This window comes from Sphaeramia orbicularis, chromosome 18 (assembly GCF_902148855.1).
Source record: "Sphaeramia orbicularis chromosome 18, fSphaOr1.1, whole genome shotgun sequence".
Taxonomy (NCBI): domain Eukaryota; kingdom Metazoa; phylum Chordata; class Actinopteri; order Kurtiformes; family Apogonidae; genus Sphaeramia; species Sphaeramia orbicularis.
The window spans coordinates 25,972,987-25,991,116 of NC_043974.1; the positions used below are offsets into that span (position 1 = coordinate 25,972,987).

General features: G+C 36.0%; 2 protein-coding genes across 3 annotated transcripts in view; one reads left to right on the forward strand and one right to left on the reverse strand.

Moving 5' to 3' along the window:
• LOC115438666 (leucine-rich repeat and fibronectin type-III domain-containing protein 4) overlaps window positions 1-2,977 on the reverse strand; it is a 61,806-nt gene extending 58,829 nt beyond the window's left edge. Inside the window, exons 1-2 of the mRNA XM_030162431.1 lie at window positions 2,325-2,977; window positions 209-1,168 (exon numbers count right to left, since the gene is read on the reverse strand). The gene's annotated coding sequence lies outside the window, so the exon portion shown is untranslated. The remainder of the gene's footprint in view (window positions 1-208; window positions 1,169-2,324) is intronic.
• The window catches only part of pcxb (pyruvate carboxylase b), an 848,274-nt gene that overhangs the window by 555,849 nt on the left and 274,295 nt on the right, over window positions 1-18,130 (forward strand). The gene's annotated exons all lie outside the window — the stretch shown is intronic.

The following is an 18,130-nucleotide window of genomic DNA, read 5'->3' on the forward strand; positions in this document are numbered from 1 at the left end:
GCCTGAATGTGTGTGTGTATGTGATAGAGAACACTGAGTTCTCAGGCCAGTGAGTGCTGGTGTTCACTGCATTGATGTGCTCAATGATTCAGCACTAGAGCTAACCATGCAAATATAAAGTCACCTTTTTTTTTGGGCCAATTTATGACAACGATGTGTGTGGGTTAGGGGGTGGGGGTGGGGTTGTCAGAATCAGCGTGGACGTTACCTTTTCCGTCTGTGCGGCTCTATAATCCAAATCAGCTCCACATGTTATCCAGGGTTGTGTTTTTATTTGTGTGTGTGTTTGTGTCTAGCAGCGTTCTCGCCTCAGGTGGTTCTCCTTGTGTAAGGCCAGCAACAGGGGTAGGGGGTTTGGACTGAAGGTTTAACAGAGTTTGGGTGGGGGTTATTAAAGGGGTTGGTGGTGATGGTGGTGGTGGTGGTGGGGGTTGTGTGTGTTTTGTACCGAAACCTGTCCTACTCCTTTTCACACACACGCGCCCCCACACACATCAAAAGGATGCAGATGTAGGTCAGTGTCAGAAACCCAGAGAGTTGCAGAAATTCCAATCCGACAATATCCTCTTAGACTTCTATAGATGAAGAAAACCTGGAAAATCCAGAATTACTCGCTCAATCCTGGTGCGGTATTCCAAAATAGAGACTTCACTTTAAAGGAAAAAAAAAAAAAAATCAAAAACAGAAAAATCCAAGAATCCACTTCACTTGAAATCCTATTTATGGCTTTTTGGTGTGATCTCCTCATGGTTGGATTTTTTTTCGATCTTCAATCAAACAAGGAGAATCCTGGGGTCTGCTGAGATCTTCGCCTCCCCTCCTCACCTCCTCGCTTCCTCCCTTCTCCTGTTCCTCCCCCCCCTCCCTCCCACCTCGCTCACACAGCCCTGTCTTTTACTTTAATTCTTCATCGGGCCGGCACGTTTGCTTCACGCTATTGCTTCATCCTTTCACACGTCGAGTCCCCCCCCCCTCACCCACCCTCCTCCGTTTCCTCTCATCCCTCACTTCCCAAAGTTGCTTCCAGAGTGTGTGTCGCGGGGGCCTCTTACACTCTAGATGTGCTCATTAGCGTGCGCTCTTCCACGCTGAGTAAGTCGTTCATTGGTGACCTTGGGTGGGAGGCAGAAAAGGGAGTACGCGGGAGAGATGGAGGCCGGCTAGAAACCTGCAAAGACGGGAAAAAAAAAAAAAAAAAAAGAAAGAAAATTGAGTGTGAGGAGGGTGTATGTGCTCCAGTCCATTATCACTTTGATTGATTGATTTATTTATTTATTTTAGTCATACCCCTTTTTTTTCTCCTCTGCCCTGACCTCGACCCCCCGCCTCCCCCTCCCCCTCCCCTCCACTATGACATCTGTCTATCATCATCCCCCAGTCTGACCTCCCTAAATCCCCCTCCCCTACCTTGCCGCCACCCATCTTCTACTGATTTCCCCCTCCCCTGCACCTGTCTGTCAAAGGAATCAATAGTTCTGAGACCCTCTTAACGCCTCTCAGCAGGATGCACCGGCTTGCTCTTACGCACACACACACACACACACACACACACACAAACACAAACACAGTGGTGCGGTACATCGAAGCATGCTTCCACACACTCACACACACACACACACACACACACACACACACACTCACACACACATCCACTAAGTAGTCATGCAGTGTTACTCTTCTGTAAGCACACAGCCTCTGCATCTCTCTCTCTCTCTCTCTCTCTCTCTCTGGAACACACACACACATCCTAATGAAACAAGTAGGCTATTGATCAGCACCATGAATGTCAGGCAGTTCAAAAGTCCCCCCCCCCCACCACCACCACCACCACCCCCTCCTCCCCACACACACACACACACACACACACACCCTCTTCCACCACCACCACCACCACCACCACTCTCTTTCCTGTCAATCCAACTCCAAAAGCCGACACCTTTAGGAAGACAATCTCATTATCCGGCTCTGAAGCCATGCACTCACTCTGCCCTGTGTCGGTGTGTGTTTCCCTGCCAGTGTGTGTCCTGTGTACATTAACGCAGCAGCTCCATATATGCACCAACCTCTCCTTGAATTCATATGAGTATAAAACTGAAAATCCACCACTTATTTGCGATTATTCCCCTTTACCTGCTTCTCCATCTTCTACGGGTTCACTTTGCTACTTCACAATCCCAATGCAGCTATTCTTACACCCCCCCCCACCCCCACCCCCCCCACACACATTTTTTATGACTTGTTTTGGCTCTGTCATCTTTATTTAACACGTCTTTTGTCTTTTTTTTCTGCCCTTTTTTTTGAGATGTAAAGGTGGAATTACTAACCTCGTTTTCCGGATCATTCCACGCCGACTCCTGGAACCGTCACATCTCTCTGTCTCCGCGGCTCTCTCTCTCTATCTTAGCTCTGTGGAAAAACACCCATCTCTCTTTCTTCCTCTCTTACCCCCCTCTCTCTATCTCTCCCTCTCTCTCTCTCTCTCTCTCTCTTTCCCGTTGGTCGTTGCCTCACTCGGTCTCGACAGCTGCAGCGCTCTGTCTGCCGCCACTGTCGCTCTTCCGTCAGGCTGTAGGCTGATTGAATTTTAAGTCATGTTAATCCCACAAAACAGGTACTGAATGAAGGAGGGGATGCAGCAGAAAAGAAGGGAGAGAGCGACAATAACAGAATGCAGGGAGTCAGCTCGCTTGTATTTTTAGAAATCCCTCTCCTTGAGGGAAATTCTCCAGTTTTTTTTTGCTTTTTTTTTTTTTTTTTTTACATCCTTGTCCTGCCTCCACTCAGCTCACACCTCCTCTCTTTTATTTATCCAGTTATCTGCATTTTTATCCTCTCGCTTTTCTTTTCATTTCTTTTGCGGTCCTTTTTCTGGTGAAGAAGTGTGTGTGATTCCCAACGAGGAGCAGCAGCAGAAGAAGAAAGAAAGAAAGAAAGAAAGAAAGCACCGTGATCTGTCTCCGGCAGCGCTAAGCGTCCGAATGAGAGAGGGAGAGAGAGAGAGAGAGGCTGTACAGAGGGAGGAGGAGGAGAGGAGCGATGGAGGGGGTGTGGGAAAATGAGGAGAGAGTAAATGAAGTGGGAAGGAGGAAAGGAAGCTGGAGGAGGAGAGGAAAGATGAGCAAAGGTTATGGAGGGTGATGAAGTTCAGCAAAGTTACTTTAGTGCAGGTAATTTTAGGTATTTCAGTGCTTTTGTTTAATTCAACACATGGAATCGTACATATACGTCACACTAGTCACTTTTCCATTGACCCTCAAATTGTGCAATTATAACTTGCGCATAAAAATTTACCTAATCAGGTATTTTCCTATGTTTAATTGACTGATCCTTAACTTTAACCTTCATGCTGAGATTACATTTGAAGGTTTTTATATCAAAAACAATCAATTCAATCAAAAACTTAAAGGTGCGGGAGACTTTCGTGACCAGTTTTTCATCAAATCTGTAAATCCTCAGTCATAGCCTAAGTATCACAAATCTGTAAGTCTTTCTGTGATTACTCACCTGAATCTTTTGCATTACGTTGAACGATTTCAAAGTGCCATCCACCATAAACAAACCAGAGGTAACTCGGGCATCTTCGGAATTTTGTCGCAACGTGAATGATACTTAGGCTATGACTGAGGTTTTACAGATTTGATGAAAAATCGGTCACAAGAATCTCCCGCACCTTTAAGAAAAATCAGTAAAATCTATCATTAATTGAACTTAAGTCCAGTGTGTCCATCCACTGTGATCAAAGTCCATGGGTTTTACTGGTGAATCAGTATTGCAGTAGACGACACTAGTTACTTTTCCATTGACCCTCAGATTGTGCGAATATAACTTGCACATAAAAATTTGCCTAATGGAAAAATAACAATTTTGCCAAAAGTCTCATTTTTTTGATTAAAAGTTTTTGCGCTGGCAAGAGGTGGTTTTTCGGGCGTAGCGCAAATGGTATATCACGCAAAACTGCAATGGAAACACCTTTTTTCACAACTAGAGTCAGGGGAAGTAAAGAAACGGATGTTGACGGATGTTACAACAAGCGAAGAAGAAGAAACATGTCGCGGTTTGTGTGGACACAACCCAATCATTTTTTAATTTAGTAGGAGATAGAGGGGTAATATATAATAATAATAATAATAATAATAATAATAATAATAATAATAATAATGAATATATCTGTAAATCAACACCATATTTACAAGAGCTGCAACCGATTAATCGATTAGGTGCTTGATGCCAATGCAAAAATTCCCGATTCGATTAATCGACTCGAATTGATTGAAGGGAGATATTCTATTGCAGTTTTCCTGAATTGAAGCTTCTTTGTGCGTCACAATAAGCGTCTGTGTGAAACACAACAGTGGAACCAATGTTTAATGGCAGAGAAATGAAGGAAACAAAGTTTTGATTCACAAGAATTGTGGTTGAATGATTTTTTTTTTTTTGGATCACTTTGAGTCGATTAATCAGTTGTAGCTCTAATATTTACATTCGTCGCCATGTTTATGGAATGACTTCTCATGTCTTCTCGCGATAATAAATAAACAAATCATCACATTTGGGAGTTAATGGGAAAACCGAAATTACATTAGTAAATATCTGTAAAGTTTTGCGCAGATGTCCAACGGAAAAGCGACTACTGATACATTAACTGCACATTAGCATGTAAAGTAGCCATGTAAGTTAGCACATTAGAATGCAGTCCTCATGGCTTAAGGATAAGGCTGGTGATATTTTCTCTTCTTCATTCACTGAACAAATTCCATCAAAGGAGAACTAACAATGAACTGATCAAACAAGTTCACATATAGCATTGCTTATTCTTTTTGTGTACCGAGTATTAATCTGCAGCAGAAAAAAAAAAAAAAGTGTGTTCAGCAAATGTTACCCGTGTTTGAGGAGCGGAATTATTTGCAATATGTTCCTGGCAGTTGTTTTCAATGAAGCAAATACACTGCATGTTTAGTTTCGGTGTTGTGTTAGGATTTGTTGACAGTATGAAAATTGGAGAATACACACCCGGCTTGACCCGTTCATAATAATCTAAAAATACTTGGCGGGTTTTTTTACTTGTAATTTGTTTGGATGGAGATGATGATGTTAGAAGCTGGATGCTTGGAAGGTAATGTAACAACAGTGAAGGCCAGTAAAGCCAAAAAAAAAAAAAAAAAGCAAGACAAATTAAGGTGTAGTTAAGAAAAATATCAAACAAGAAGACAAATGATGTAGAAATGATAAAATAAGATGTAACATGGATTAATACACATAAAGGAGAAACAATAAAAATACAATATCACATAAATAGAAGAAATAAAAGCTCTTAGATACTATAATACTCATTATACCACTACTATACTCAAGTATATTTTGGGACTGAGTTTATTTTCATTTACTTCACTCAATTGCATATTTCTATACTTTTAATGCGCAATATCGTTACTTGTTCCAAAAAATAAATTGACCTATAAAGACCCAAACATCCATGATCATCCAGAACTATGTACTGATCTAAACTGTCTAATAATCCTATCAATACATGTAAATAATTGGTTTAAAAAGCAGATTGTCATTTTTCATGGTCATCAGATATGACCCATTTGGACGTTCAGAGGCTCCGTAGTTACCGTGGAAACACTGTCATCTTCTACAACATTGATTCACCAGTAAAACTCATGGAGTTGGATCAATGACAGTGGATGGAGACACTTGGTTTATGATACATTTTGCTGAAAAAGTCACTTAATCTTCCATTTTCTCTGTTTCTAATAACCTTTGAATTTACTCTGAGATTTTCTAAACATCTACATGATCAATAAATTAAATATAGAAAAATACTAGATTTTTACTGAAGAAATGCAAAATGAAGATGATTGTATTATAATAAATGGTGGGAAATCACTTACGAAAGGGCAACTATAGAGAAAAATTCATTCGCCAACTGCTACAAAAGTCGCTTTATGGGTTAAAGGAAATTTGGTGTTTTCACCGCTGAGAGTACCGACAACTGTAACAAAGTCAAGAACCTGATTTATCATTGTGACAGTCCACACTCAACCTGTCTGTGATCTGTTGGCGTAATCTTCCAAATTCTAACTACATTTACTTGTACTTTGCTTTCATTACTTGAGTAGATTTAATTGTAGATTACTTGATATATTTAAGTATACTAAATACTAGATACTTAAAGGGGTCATATTTTGCTAAACCCACTTTTATTCATGTTTGGTGCATTTATTTGTGTATTCAGACCTTAATAGTTCAAAAAGTTTGAATTTGAACCCTCCAGGTGCTGCAAAACTATCTTTATATTAATTTTGGCAAAAACCGAGTAGATTTCTACAACCTGTTTTAATTCCTGCTTAATTTATTACGTTTTATGACTAGTTACGTCACGACATTTGCACATATAAGGTCAAGACTTTCGATGAACATTTCTATGACATAATTATTTGTCAGCAGCAGCAGTTGTAGTAAAAACTGAAAATATGTCCAAACTTCCAGCCGATTACCTAAAATGTTCAGTTGTTGGTTGTATTAATGAATACAAGTGGCTGAATGGTAGTGGTGTGCGATACTGCATATTTTGGTATCGATCTGATACCAAATAAATACAGGGCCAGTATCGCTGATATCGAGACCGATACATTTCTATAATTAAGATGGACGCATCATCGAATTGCAAAATCTCAATTAATTTTCATGATCTAAGAATTTTGTGATGTTTCCTTTTTTATTATGAAATAGTTAAAACCCAGGACAGAATTTAGACAACGTTTATAATTAAACAGAAAATACTTTTTAATCAAAATAAGTTTTATTCAAAAACAATAGAACAGCAACAAAACAAATTTTTCCCCATACATTGTCATGTCTGGAATGTTTTTTTCTTAAATAAAGTGCACAAAATGATCACCAGAAAGCAAATTCTTTTTTACAGGTAGTGTTCAGAAACTGCAGCAGTGTGTCCAAGAGAAAAACTAGAACTAAAGTATCGATCTCACCTTGCTAGTATCGATCTGATACTGATACTGACTTGGTAATAATATTATTGATATTTGGATCAATCTGCCCACCACCATGTGTATAAAATACGCTATATAAGTGCATAGAATTAATGACATTCTTGTGGTTCAAACGCATTCTATACATGAAATCACCTGATCGTACAAAAATGTCTTCAAAATTGAAAATTTTGTTGCAGTTAAACTGACTGATTACCTAAAATGTTCAGTTGGTTGTATTAACGAATGGGACACAAAGCACAATCAACAAGTGGCTCATTTGCATTTAAAGGGCCAGCGCTCAAAACGACCTTTCTGGTGTCATTACTCAGAAATAGGGTTGAAGATGGACCTGTGGAGTTGAATTAATGAAGAATTCAGACCCAAGCATAGCATTTACAGTTTATATAGAGCACAGGGAAATGTTTTAAAATGCAGAATTCCATTTAAAAAAGCAAAATATCACTCCTTTAACCCTTTCATGCATACTGCTCACTACAGTGGACAGTTATTCTACAGCTGTTCTCTTGTATATTCATGGGTTTTGTTGTTTTAGTTCCATATCAGCCAACACAGTGGACACTTATGCATATGTAACTTTACTGTTTTTGATAAACCTGATCTGCAGTAACATGTTTGCGTGTAAATCAATTGTTATTAGACTGTAATTATCATTTTTTCTTTACCAAAATGTTTTTTTGTTTTTTTTTTTGTATATTATCTCCATGAAGTGAGTAATAACTAGCATTAGAGTAGGTTTAAATATGAGAAAACATCAGAATAGCAGCATGAAAAGTGTTTATATTTCGTAGTTTTCATTGTATATCAGTAAATACATGTTTCTTTGCTTCGAAAATTAAACGCATCGTATCCATTTGAGTGGACATTTTTGCAGCTCTATGAAAAATAGGTTCATAAAAAGATGTCAGTTGCTTTTTTTTTCATGCCTAAAGAGGAATAAAAACGGGGGGGGTCATGAAAGGGTTAAAGACTTCAACTTGGGTAATATTTCAGTTGGTGACTTGAACTTTTACCAAAGTAATTCTTTTGTAAGTTACCTGTACTTCTACTCAAGTGTGACGTTCCAGTTCTTTTTCCAACACTGGTCAAATCCTCATTGGAAGGCTTGGTATCCTCACAAAGGGTTTACAAGGGAAACGGATGGGGAGGGGGATAAAAATTGATTCGTTTGACATGGCAAAGCCCCCGGTGCCTCGAGTGACTTCGGGTCAGGCCGAAATGAGAAGTGTAGGGGGGTGATGAATAAGTCAGATCAAGCACATGAGCAGCAACATGCAGAGAACATAGATGTAGAGAAGAAAGAGGTGGGATCTCCAGAGGGGGACGTAGGAGAGATAAGTCCGGGATGGAGCGATGGCGATAGGAACAAGTGTTACCGATACAACTTCAAACAGCGGAGGAGTGTTTGATTTCCTCACCAGTGCTGTTTAACCCTTTCATGCACAGTGCTCACTACAGTGGACAGTTATCCTCCAGCTGTTCTCTTGTATATTCATGGATTTTGTTGTTTTAGTTGCATTTCAACCAACACAGTGGATACTTACAGGGGTTGGACAAAATAATGGAAACACCTTCACCTCAAGATGATAATGCCCCAATCCATACAGCTAGAATTGTTAAAGAATGGCATGAGGAACATTCTAATGAAGTTGAGCATCTCGTATGGCCGGCACAGTCCCCAGACCTCAACATTATTGAGTATTTATGGTCAGTTTTAGAGATTCAAGTAAGATGTCGATTTCCACCGCCATCGTCTCTAAAAGAGTTGGAGGGTATTCTAACTGAAGAATGGCTTAAAACTCCTTTGGAAACAATTCACAAGTTGTATGAATCAATACCTCGGAGAATTGAGGCTGTAACTGCCGCAAAAGGCGGACCTACACCATATTAAATTATATTTTGTTGATTTTTTAAGGTGTTTCCATTATTTTGTCCAACCCCTGTACGTACCATCCCATAATACACTGCAATTCATACTGTTACTGTAACTTTGCAGTTCTTGATAAACCTGATCTGTAGCAACATATTTGAATGTAAATCAATTGCTAATCGTTATTAGACTGTCATTAACAGTTTTTTTTTTTTTTTTTAAACAAGAAGTTGTTGTGTTTTGTTGTTTTTTGCATATTACTTGAGTGCGTAATAACTGCTATTATAGTATGTTAAAATGTGAGAAAACATCAGATTAGCAACATTAAAAAAACATTTCATAGTTTTCACACAGTATGACAGTAAATGCATGTTTCTTTGCTTCAAAAATTAAACGTATTGTGTCTAGCTGAGTGGAGATTTTTGTAACTCCACGAAAAATAGGTTCATAAAAAAAAAAAAAAAAAAATTCAATCACATTGTTTTTTTCATGCCTTAAGAGAAATAAACACACTCAGGAAAAAAAATAAATAAATCTTGATTAAGGTTCTCATAATTCATGCATGAAAGGGTTAAATTCACTTTCCAAATAAATATATAAAAGCAGTATTCTCCAAACCACATGGGGGCAGTGTCTGTAGACCAGTGGTTTCCAACCTTTTTTGGCTCGTGACCCCATTTTAACATCACAAATTTTTGGCGACCCTAGACATTCAAAACTAAGACATTTTTTTTTGCTAAAATTAATTTTTTTTGATCATGTAATAATATGTTCTACTATGTTGCAAATAAACATTAATTTTAGACAACATTTAGGCTATATAAAGTATATTATGCACCTTTTTAAAATTTTTATAAGGAGAAGTGTGTGATGTTTTAATCATTACATTTTTTATTATTATTATTTTTTTTAATCAATTACTAGAAATTTCAGGCGACCCCATTTGAATTTCAAGCGACCCCACGTGGAGTCCCGACCCCAAGGTTGAAAAACACTGCTATAGACCCTAATGCACAGGTGTCAAACATGTGGCCCGGGGGCCAAATCCGGCCCACCAAAGGGTCCAGTCCGGCCCTTGGGGTGAATTTGTGAAAAGCAAAAATGACACTGAAAATTTTAACAATCCTTGTAGTTCAGGTTCCACATTCAATCTCCAGTGGGCAGGACCAGTAAAATACTATCATAATAACATATAAATAATGACAACTCCAAATTTTTCTCTTTGTAAATGTGAATATTATCACGTATTTACACTAAAACAAAATATAATTTCGCAAAAAATGTGAAAAAAATTAACAGATATGAACAACCTGAAATGTCTTAAGAGAAGTAAGTACAATTTTAACAATATTCTGCCTGTTACTAAATGTTTTGTGTGTTTGTAGATCCACTGTGATCTGTAAGTTAGAATGTACATGTGTAAATGATAAACTGAGGCAGAATATTGTTAAAATTACACTTATTTTTTCAGTTTGTTCATGTTATTCACATCTTTTGAAAGGATAATTTGTAGATGTAAACCTTTTCATAATGTAAATTTCTTTTTTTCACTCTGAAACATAGAGAAAAGTTTGGAGTTGACATTATTTATATATTATTATGTTATTATTTTACTGGTTCGGCCCACTGCAGATCATATTTAGCTGAATGTGGCCCCTGAATTAAAATGAGTTTGACACCCCTGCCCTAAAGCAATACAGTGGAAAAAAAAGTATCATCTTAGTTTTAGAACTTGGACTGCTCTGTGACCTCATAAATTTAACCTCCTAAGACCCAGATATGGGTTTTCTGTCCACGTTTATGGACAAGAGTTTCACAGATTTATACCAAAAAACAAAAACAAACAAACAAAAAAATAGCATCTGAAAAAAACAAAAAAACAAAACTTTTGCATCATGATGTTTCCAATAAAGGCAGTTATTGAATTAAAAAAGCCAAAACTTGTACTTTCCTGGATCTCAGGAGGTTAAATATCTTCTTAATAAAACCATATAAAAAAAAAATCAAAATGCATTTCAACTTTAGCCTAATTTTAAGTAATAAAATCAATCTAAAAAAAAAATCTATACACTTTTTTTCATAATTCATGCATGGAAGGGTTAATGTAGAGTGTGTTTATGTGTGTGTGTCCCTATACCGAAGCAGGACACACACAGTCTAACTTTAAAGACAATGGATGTTGGATAATCCTAACCTTCGTATACGAGGCCGAAATGAAACATCACAGAGATGGGAATGAAATAGGGCTGGAATATACAAGGGTATACACATTTATTTTGTTGCGTTATGGATGAACTGGTCTTTCATGTATCTCAATTTTCTCCCAGGACTCAATTTTGTCCCTCATTCACTCCTCCATCTTCTAAATATTTCTCCATTTGTGCCTCTCTTCTGTTTATATCCGCCTTTTTGAGCGTTCTACTACCGCGCACCTCCATTTCTCTACCTTGAATTTATTTTTATACCCCTCGCTCTCTCCTACTTTACTCTGTCACTTTATTTATTTTTTTTTTTTCTCCAGCTGTGGGTCTGTGTATTTTTAACCTACTAAGCCAAACCTCCCTCTAAGCAAGGTCCAACAAGGAGAAGTTTGATATATCATTTGAGCCACTCGTATCCCGTTTACAGCGCTCGCCTTTATGGCTCGTTGATTCACAATTAATCAAACCTCTAGTGGTTTGGCACTCACTCCACCCGTCAGAGAATGGGGTGACCTTGGTGAATGAAATAAACTAACGTGCCCTACCGCTGTGTGACGGATGAAATGAGTTGACTAATCAGGAAAAAACCTTGTAACGTGTCACCTGTTGGGTTCACCGGTACAGACAATTATCAGGGGGAGCTCACAAATAAACACAGCCCAGAAAAAATGTGAATATTAGGGGTGTTACAAGCAGAATCTGAGAAACTGTAGCGCAATGTGAGAAACTCCTTTTCTCCCACTCGGACTGTGGGCCGAGCAGGATGTTTTTTAGTTCATTCTGAGTAATGTTGCACTTAATCAGAAAGAGGGCTGACCTGCTCTGGTTCGGTCAGGCCAAATTAGCTCTCAAAGTGAAAACAGTTGCAAGGGAGTCGACCCACTGACCCAGGGCTGAGCGATCGACTTTTTTTTTTTTTTTTTTTTTTTTTTTCAGATTGGTTTGCGGGAACCTCGCTAGTGCTGTCACAGTATCACAAACTTTGTACTGGTGCCTCACAAGGGTTCTACATAAAACGTAGGTAAATGCGCGTGTCAGAAATGCGGAAAGTGGATTTGTAGAACGCAGCCTACAACAGGTGTAGGAAAATATCGGTTCCGTGATACATCGCGATATTTCGTTTAACAACACTGTGTCGATATTAACAGGTACTGTGTTGATGTTTTTAGGTGTTTATTCAAATGTAGACATTGTGGAGGTTCATTTTTGGTTTTCTTTTTGTTTATCAAGCTCTTTTATTTATATATTCACATGGGTATTTTTTTTGTTTTGTTTACTTACATGTTGACATGGGTATTTTACACTTTTATTCATATATTCACATGAGTATTTTTTTTGTTTACTTATATGTTGACATTGGTATTTTACACTTTTATTCATATATTCACATGAGTATTTTTTTTGTTTACTTATATGTTGACATTGGTATTTTACACTTTTATTCATATATTCACATGAGTATTTTTTTTGTTTACTTATATGTTGACATTGGTATTTTACCCTTTTATTCATATATTCATATAGGTATTTTACTCTTTTATTCATATATTCACATGAGTATTTTTTTGTTTTGTTTACTTATATGTTGACATTGGTATTTTACTCTTTTATTCAAGTATTTACATGGGGTATTTTACTCTTTTATTCATATATTCACGAGTATTTTTTTTTTGTTTACTTATATGTTGACATTGGTATTTTACTCTTTTATTCATATATTCACATGAGTATTTTTTTTGTTTACTTATATGTTGACATTGGTATTTTACTCTTTTATTCAAGTATTTACATGGGGTATTTTACTCTTTTATTCATATATTCACGAGTATTTTTTTTGTTTACTTATATGTTGACATCGGTATTTTACTCTTTTATTCATATATTCACATGAGTATTTTTTTTTGTTTACTTATATGTTGACATCGGTATTTTACTCTTTTATTCATATTTTCATATGGGTATTTTTTCTCGTTTACTCATATGTTGACATCGGTATTTTACTCTTTTATTCATATATTCACATGAGTATTTTTTTTTTTGTTTACTTATATGTTGACATTGGTATTTTACTCTTTTATTCATATATTCACATGAGTATTTTTTTTGTTTACTTATATGTTGACATTGGTATTTTACTCTTTTATTCATATATTCACATGAGTATTTTTTTTTTCGTTTACTTATATGTTGACATTGGTATTTTACTCTTTTATTCATATATTCACATGAGTATTTTTTTTGTTTACTTATATGTTGACATTGGTATTTTACTCTTTTATTCATATTTTCATATGGGTATTTTTTCTCGTTTACTTATATGTTGACATTGGTATTTTACTCTTTTATTCATATATTCACATGAGTATTTTTTTTTTGTTTACTTATATGTTGACATTGGTATTTTACTCTTTTATTCATATTTTCATATGGGTATTTTTTCTCGTTTACTTATATGTTGACATCGGTATTTTACTCTTTTATTCATATATTCACATGAGTATTTTTTTTTTCGTTTACTTATATGTTGACATTGGTATTTTACTCTTTTATTCATATTTTCATATGGGTATTTTTCTCGTTTACTTATATGTTGACATTGGTATTTTACTCTTTTATTCAAGTATTTACATGGGGTATTTTACTCTTTTATTCATATATTCACGAGTATTTTTTTTTTGTTTACTTATATGTTGACATCGGTATTTTACTCTTTTATTCATATTTTCATATGGGTATTTTTTCTCGTTTACTTATATGTTGACATTGGTATTTTACTCTTTTATTCATATATTCACATGAGTATTTTTTTTGTTTACTTATATGTTGACATTGGTATTTTACTCTTTTATTCAAGTATTTACATGGGGTATTTTACTCTTTTATTCATATATTCACAAGTATTTTTTTTTTGTTTACTTATATGTTGACATCGGTATTTTACTCTTTTATTCATATATTCACATGAGTATTTTTTTTTTTGTTTACTTATATGTTGACATTGGTATTTTACTCTTTTATTCATATATTCACATGAGTATTTTTTTTTGTTTACTTATATGTTGACATTGGTATTTTACTCTTTTATTCAAGTATTTACATGGGGTATTTTACTCTTTTATTCATATATTCACGAGTATTTTTTTTTTGTTTACTTATATGTTGACATCGGTATTTTACTCTTTTATTCATATATTCACATGAGTATTTTTTTTTGTTTACTTATATGTTGACATTGGTATTTTACTCTTTTATTCATATTTTCATATGGGTATTTTTTCTCGTTTACTTATATGTTGACATTGGTATTTTACTCTTTTATTCATATATTCACATGAGTATTTTTTTTTGTTTACTTATATGTTGACATTGGTATTTTACTCTTTTATTCAAGTATTTACATGGGGTATTTTACTCTTTTATTTAAATATTCCCATGGGTATTTTGCTCTTTTATTTATATGTTCACATGGATATTTTTTCTCCTATTTATGTTCACATAGGTATTTTGCTCTTTTATTTATATATTCACATGGGAATTTTGCTTTGTTGTTTGTACTATAAAATTACTATGGTGATATTGCAGGTCATACATCTAGTTTTTTTTAAATTGATGACACTGTTTTGTTAAATCATGGTTATTTCAAACATCCTAAAAGCACTTTTTTCTGTCTGAAAGAAGCAGATGGTAGTTCCTTTGTTGGGATCGCACAAAAAAAAATGTTCTGATGTTGGATGAGTCAGGGACTGTGCACTATGCATTCTATTCACAACTAATAGAATATGAACATTTGAGCAGGATCTTAAACTGTAAAGTCTGTCAAACATAATTTTGTTTTTTCATTTAATTTTTGTGAGTATTTATTTTACTGGTAAAGCCGATGTTAAAACTTTAAGTCTCCAAATACTGCACTTGATGAAAGTTTTGAGATATAGCATTAGATCCTGTATGTATTTAGTATTTGTGAATATTTCTAGTGTAATTAAATGTTCCCAAGAAATTAATATTTTTTAAAAAGGAAACAAAACAAAAATATCTCCTTGTTAACAGTATCATGATATATTGCCTTATATCGTATTGTGATTTGTATCGTATCTCCAGATTCTTGCCATTACTCACCCCTACAGCCTACCTTTGTGTTGCACTTGGAATTTTTTTTTTTTTTTTGTTGCATTCATGCAGAAAGTTTTCCAGATGAGGATTAAATCTAGTCCAAGTCAATGAAGTTCTCTGATCAAGAAAAGTTTTTAGTCTGAAGGTTAGCTTAATCCATATCTGAGAAGCTAAAAAATGAACGATGGTTGAAGGGACGGGAAAGAGACAAAAGTCTATATACAGTCGCGGGAAAAAATAAAAGACCACCCATGTTTTCTTCAATTTCTTGCTCATTTTAATGCCTGGTACAACTAAAGGTACATTTGTTTGGACAAATATAATGATAATGACAATAATAGCGTAATTCCAGAGCTAATATCTTGTCATTTTCCATGGTTTTCTTGATAATCACTTCAGTTCTTACATCAATAGCTATGGCAAAAACAGTGCTTTTAAGCATTCCGTGTTTTTTTTTTTTCTATTTTAGTCACATGATACACACAGGAGTTAGTATTTGATTGCATAACCGTTCTTTTTGATGACTTATGATGGTTTAATAAGTTTTTCCGCGACTGTATATTTAAAACTGACGAAGACAAGCAGAGAGTTGAAGTTTCCTAGTTAAAGCGTTGATTACTTCGTTGACTTTTACCCTCAAATTCTTATCTTGTTTTCATATTTGAGAAGCGATTATATTAGTCAATCGTGTGATTCTTTAATTACACACCTTTGCATTAACAGGAAGGGAGAAAACGTCTCCCTAATGTGTTATTTTGTTGGTGGGTCATTAAGCGAGGACACTATCTCGGTATGTGTGTAAATGACTCACGCAGAGTTTGTGAAAATACTCGGGCTAAATATAACCAGCACTAAAATACACAAATGCAAATCTACTCTGTGAACGCCTGTGCACACAAACACGTCACACATAGTCACCGCTGTGTCAAATGCTTTTATTCACACACTCCGGAAAGAAGTTCACACATGGTAACACGCTGGACATACATTTGGTAGAATCCTATTTAAGGCCGACACATGCTCACACACGTACAAAGCACTGGTAGAGATCGGCACGGTCGGATGAATGCGCATTCAACACACAATCTCACCACAGGGTTGGAAAAAAAAAAAAAAAAGAATCAGGACACGGCCGGCCTCCCCCGCAGTTAGACACACATTTCTCCCAAGGCTAAATGAAACAAACACGCATACACATTTGCTCAGCTGTAGTGTAGGGGGTAAATGGTGTGGAGGTTTAGATCGAAGGGCAGATCCCCCTCTATTTGTCTCAATCTTTGGATAATGAGAGACAAGGACAGACGCACACACACACAGTCACACACAGCCGACGCAAACCCGCCTCCTAATTTTGCTCTGGGAGTCGTTTGCATGTCATTGTGCTTTTATTTATTTCCCCTGCATTAGTAATACTGTCTCCAGATGATTTTCCCAGTTACTGCCGGCAGACCGTTTTAGCAGCCATGGGCAGCAGTCAATGAAGTACAAGGAAAACATTCTGGGTCTCATTTTTCTACATTAGTTTAAGTGCAAAACCTTTGTAGACACACTGGAGACATAAAGACGCTGGGTGGAAAGGATTTTCAGGGACAAAATAAATAAATAAATAAATAAATACGCCAAATGTTTCCAAGATGTACTTTCTTAAATGTATTATGTGCTGCTGAAATTTACAGTAGTGCAGTGGTTCTTAACCTGGGTTCGATTAAACCCTAGGGGTTCGGCGGAGGTCAAGACACACACTCAACTCATTAGTCAGGTGTGTGTGTCGGGCTAGGTCCGTGTATGTAAACAAACGGCTTCGGAGACTCTTTCTCTGATTGACATCCAATATACGCGGTGTATTGTTGTTACTTATAGCACTACAACATATACGTAAGTGTTTATAATCTCTTCCACTCGTCTGACGATGAATTATTTGAGTATTTTCCACATTGTTGTTATGACTTTTGCTACTTCCTGTTAACCACGGAGGCAGCCATGTGTAGCGTTTGTTTACATTTTTCGGTCACTGCACTGGTCAGTTACAATCATGTGACAACCGACGCACCGTCGCGGATGGAGAAACCGTATTACGCTAAAGCCGAGCTAGTGCCGTAATAAAACAACGATCACAAAAATACTTAAGGAGTATAACGAGAACTTTTTTTTTGATACACTACATGCAATTATCTTTTTTTTTTTTATGTCAAAATTGCGTGGTTCGGAAAGTTCGGAGCGAGATGAAACGAAAACCGCAGAAGTCACAATGATTTGCAGTAAATATTCATTATTATTGTAGCCTGATGGAAATTAGGTGATGGGTGTGTGTTAAAATGTTAAAAATGATAAATAGCATAAATACAATAAGTTCATTATTGGAATACATAAGGTTAAAAATTAAAACCATTTCAGTGTGGTAGTATTAAAAATGGTCATGTCTTTGTGAAAAGGTATGTAACTTGTTGTGAGTTCATGCACAGTATTGGTTTTATTCTTTGAACACAGTGATGTTAATGCACGGTTTATTTTGTGCACCAGTAAAACATATACCTGTGTCTTGAATTTGAAAAAAAATCATATTTTATTTTTTAATAAAGAAGGGTTCGGTGAATGTGCATATGAAACTGGTGGGGTTCAGTACCGCCAACAAGGTTAAGAACCACTGCAGTAGTAGTAGTAGTAGTTTACTCAGTCATGACAACACCAAATATTGTACACAGTATTGACATTTCACGCAAAAGAAAGAAAAAACAAAAAAACACAGAATCACAAAATCAAGAATCATGTGTTGAATAATGACTGAAAAGGTATAGGCAGAAGCAGACTGCTTATCAAAGCCTATCCTATATTACAACTTTTTAGGCTACCAACCTCCAAAGAAACAACAACAGATAATTAATCGCATTTATAAGCTTCAAAAATAGCTTTACAAACCATTTTCTTAAAAACCAAAA